Below are 4,250 nucleotides of genomic sequence, written 5' to 3' on the forward strand. Positions count from 1 at the left end.
TTTTTTCTTTATGTTTTGATTTTTTTTTCAGGTTTAAGTTTTAATAAAGATCCTATTAAATCTCAGTTACTCTGGAGGTGGAGGCTGGAAGATCACTAGTTCAAAGCCAGCCTGGGCAACTTAGCAAGATTCTGTCTCAATGTAAAAAAAAACAAAAACAAAAATAAAAAAATTGGGGAGGTAACTCAGTGCTCCCTGAGTACAGTCCCCAGTGCCCATTCCCTCAAAGTAAAACCTTTAATAGAAGAAGAAATTAAATCACACTAGTCTCCATTTTCAGTTGAGTAAGAAAAAGTTAAAAGGATTAAATCATCCAAAGCATCTCTAAAGACCCTCCCTTCTCTTAACCAGCACACAGCACTGCCTACTCCTCCTGCTGTGTCTAAAACTTCCCAGTTAATGACTGATGAAAGTTTGCAGGACAATGCAAGGTGGATCCTTCGTGGATTGTGTGGATTGTCGTTCCCCGCCCCCTGCAGCAAAGCCACCCTTTTAACCAGGAAGCGTATCCTCTGTGGGAACTGAGTAAAGAGGCCCACTCAGATTGCCTGAAAACCTTATTTTTCCAGAGTACAGAAAAAACCTTATTTTCAAATGGGCATTCCTTACAAATGTGGAAAGCATTGCTCTCTCAGCTATCACCTTTATGAGTCTGGGGAAGGTGCCAGACAGGGGCTGGTCAGGACCAGGAGACCATTTACACTCACAGGTCCACCTTGCCGATTCGATGATTCGATGATTGGGGTAAAAGGGGAAGGGAGGTGGGGGTTTCATACATTCATTTATTCCGTCATTGTTCCTTTCCGAAAATAGTGCTGCCTATTCAGTACCAGGGAGGTCCACTGCAGGCTATGGAGAAAACGGAACAAGGCTGTCCCTGCCAGGAACACAGATCTAGAAGCAAAAACAGGTAGCTCCTCATTAGCTATCAATTCAACTTATAACTACTGAGCAATGGAGAAACAGAAGTTCTAGCCTTACAGAGTTTACAGGCTGGTGGTGAGGGACACTGATCGCACAAAATAGTATGAGTGAGTCCTTGATTACCGCTGTGAGCACTATGAAGAGGTACAGAGTGCCAGGAGAAGCAATTACAAGGGAAAGTGTTGGAGAATCATCAGGAGAGCAGGACAAAGCAGACCAGGAAGAAAATTATACTGCGGAAGGGTGCCAGAGGCAGCAGCACCAGGGCCCGGTCGGTGTCAGCAGAGGTCAATCAGAGGGCGGCCAGACCCACCCAGACCCTGGGCCTACCTGGAAGCCGGACAGGTGAGACAGGAGGAACAAGTGAGCCATCTCTCCAGGAGCTAAGAAATGGCTACGTGGAAACAAGTGGAGGTTCTTGAGGCCATCCTTACCCCAGCCTTTTTTTTGGATAATACCGGGTATTTAACCCAGAGCCTTCGCATTAATCTACATTCCCAGCCCCTTTTAAACATTTATTTTGACTCAAGGTCTCACTGGGTTGCCAAGTTGCCCAGGTTAAACTGAAACTTGGAATCTTCCTGCTTCAGCCTCCCAGAGTGCTGAGATTACAGTTGTTCACTACTATTCTGGGCTTTCCTTGTGTTTTTTTCTTTTTGTTTGTGTGTTTGGGCTTTTTTGTTTTGTTTTGTTTTTGTTTGGAGACAAGTTCTCTATGTAGCTCAGGCTGGCCTTGAAGTCTCAGCAATCCTCCTGCCTCAGCCTCCTGAATACTGGGATTTAAGCATGCCTGGCAATTCTCTTGTATTCTTGTTGATTGAGAACATTTATTGAGTGTGCTACCTTGAAAGCATAATATCATCATACTGACCCACCCAAGTCAGCACCACCACTGTCACTACACTGATAAGCAAGCTAGCACTCAGCATGATGAGGTCCCTTGTCCCAGGTCAGAAGCTCCTGTGTGGCTGAGTGACCCGGATGTTCCTCATCACCTAGCCACAGCATTCTCTGCTGCCAGTCTTGGCTATGCCAAGGGTGTGCTCTTTAGATCAGTGAAGTGGCTGTGTTGACACGTAACTAATGAGTCTGCCTTAAACAAAAAATTACATGAGCTGGGCATGGTGGTGCACGCCTGTAATCCCAGCACTCGGGAGGCTGAGGCAGGGGGATTGCTGAGTTCGAGACCAGCCTGGGCTACATAGTGAGTGCCAGGTCAACCTGAACTACATAGTGAGACCCTGTCTCAAAAACAAACAAACAAGCCACACCCCTCTGCCTCATCACCATTTAAAGGGAGCTCAGAGGTGTGAACTACCTACGTGATCCCCATCGCACCAGCAGTGGGTGCCAGGGGTCCCTGAAGAAGAAGGGGTCCTGGCACAGAGGGAACACTTGACTCTGCTCTGCTCTGCTCTGCAGAGGCAGCCGTGGAAGAACCCCCTCACCCACTGGGATTGTTCTGGAGGTCAAGGGACATCCTGGGCCTGTGTAGAGATGGCTCCCTCTGCTGGTCTAGTACCACTCAGGGAGGATCCAGGGAGAGGGGTACACCAGTGCCTTCTGGTGAGGGGAGCAAGAGTCAGAAGACTCCAAATCACTCATGTGATTTTTGTTGTTATTTGAGGAGGAGTCTTGCTGTGTAGTTCCGGCTGGTCTTGAATTCATGGCAATCCTCCTGCCTCAGCGTCCCCAGTGCTGGGATTACCAGCATGCACCACAGTGACTGGCTTTCATGTAATTTGTTTTGTTTGTTTGTTTGCTTTGAGACAGGGTCTCACTATGTAGTTCAGACTGACCTGGAACTCACTGTGTAGCCCAGGCTGGTCTTGAACTCACAGCGATCCTCCTGCCTCAGTCTCCCAAGTGCTGGGATTACAGGCATGCACCACCATGCCCGGCTCATGTACTTTTTTGTTTAAGGCAGACTCATTAGTTAAGTGTCAATGCAGCTAATAATAGGTTTAGCCAAACTGAGGATTACAAAATGGGCCAGAGCCAAGTGGGAGTAGTCACTAACCCAACAGCTCTGAGAACATGTAAGTCTTCATCATCCTTAAGGACGCAAATATTGCATCACAGCCAAGAAGACCCCCAACTGTTACCAACAAATTCAGCCAGAAGCAGTTCAACTGATACCGCCCCAGCCGCTCTGTAGGGAAACAGGAACTCAGTGCTATGGGCATGTGACTCAGCATAGGGGTCCCGAGAACGCCTGGCCAGACAAGATGATGCATTCCTGGGCCCTGCACCTGCTGATCTCACTCTTGGGAGCACATCTCAAGGAAACAGCTCCAGAGGAATAGCAATTAGCGGGACTGTCTGCACAGGTGCCCGCAGTTTTAGGCTGGCTACCTCAGATCCTGCACTCTCAATGTTCTGTTGCCAACAGAAAGCAGAGCTCTGAGTCTGGAGCTTGGATTTCATTCCGAGTCTGTTATTTACTAGCTGTGTGACTTTGGATAATTCACTGTCTCTCTGTACCTCAGCTCCCTCCTGGATAAAATGGGAACGATACAGGGTTGTGTATTCAAGATGATCTATCTGAAGTGCCCACATAAGTGCCCCTGCAGTGTCTGCCAAAGGGTAGCTGTTGTTTGGGGAGAGGACCTGGGTGGGTCCTGGTGGATCCTGCTTGCAACATGAGGTGGGGTCAGGAAATCTGTTTTCTATCTTGAAGAGGAGGTGGTTCTTTGACTTTGTTTATTCTTTTTACAAAGTTAGAAAGAAAAACAACAAAACAAAACAAAACAAAAACCTCTGCCACAACTACCGAAGAGTCCACTAAAAAAGCACAGGGAAGCTCTTCAAAAAGTGCTAAATTCGTCTGAAGCTGAGAGGAAAATTGCAGGTGAGGCTCCCACTCCCACCAAAGGTCGTGTAGATTGGGGTGTCGCCAAGGGTCTGAAGTGCACAACTGAGACCAGACGATTCTCTGGCTGGAGTTGGGAAATGTCTCCGTTTTGAGCGACAGAACACCTGCACAAGGTGATATGTAAGTGATCCGGCAGGGCAGGTCCGGAGACCCTGCTGATAACCACTGCACCGCACTACCTCCGGCTGCAGCGGAGTGAGGGGCTCGGAAGGGACTGGCGGGCAAGGGTCTGAAGTGCACAACTGAGACCAGACGATTCTCTGGCTGGAGTTGGGAAATGTCTCCGTTTTGAGCGACAGAACACCTGCACAAGGTGATATGTAAGTGATCCGGCAGGGCAGGTCCGGAGACCCTGCTGATAACCACTGCACCGCACTACCTCCGGCTGCAGCGGAGTGAGGGGCTCGGAAGGGACTGGCGGGGGGCAGCTCTCTCAGGCTCCGCTCCGGGA

At 48.8% G+C, this 4,250-nt stretch overlaps 1 protein-coding gene across 6 annotated transcripts in view; it reads left to right on the plus strand.

The window, feature by feature from the left end:
- Positions 1-4,250, plus strand: part of Zbtb34 (zinc finger and BTB domain containing 34) — a 42,760-nt gene that overhangs the window by 16,100 nt on the left and 22,410 nt on the right. The window contains exon 1 of one of the 6 annotated variants that reach the window (XM_010613564.3): positions 3,393-3,775. The exons of the other annotated variants lie outside the window; for them this stretch is intronic. The gene's annotated coding sequence lies outside the window, so the exon portion shown is untranslated. Of the gene's footprint in view, positions 1-3,392; positions 3,776-4,250 lie in introns of those variants that run through there. 6 annotated transcript variants of the gene reach the window in all.

Source organism: Fukomys damarensis, unplaced genomic scaffold, assembly GCF_012274545.1.
Source record: "Fukomys damarensis isolate Sample0158 unplaced genomic scaffold, DMR_v1.0_HiC HiC_scaffold_36, whole genome shotgun sequence".
Classification (NCBI taxonomy): Eukaryota; Metazoa; Chordata; class Mammalia; order Rodentia; family Bathyergidae; genus Fukomys; species Fukomys damarensis.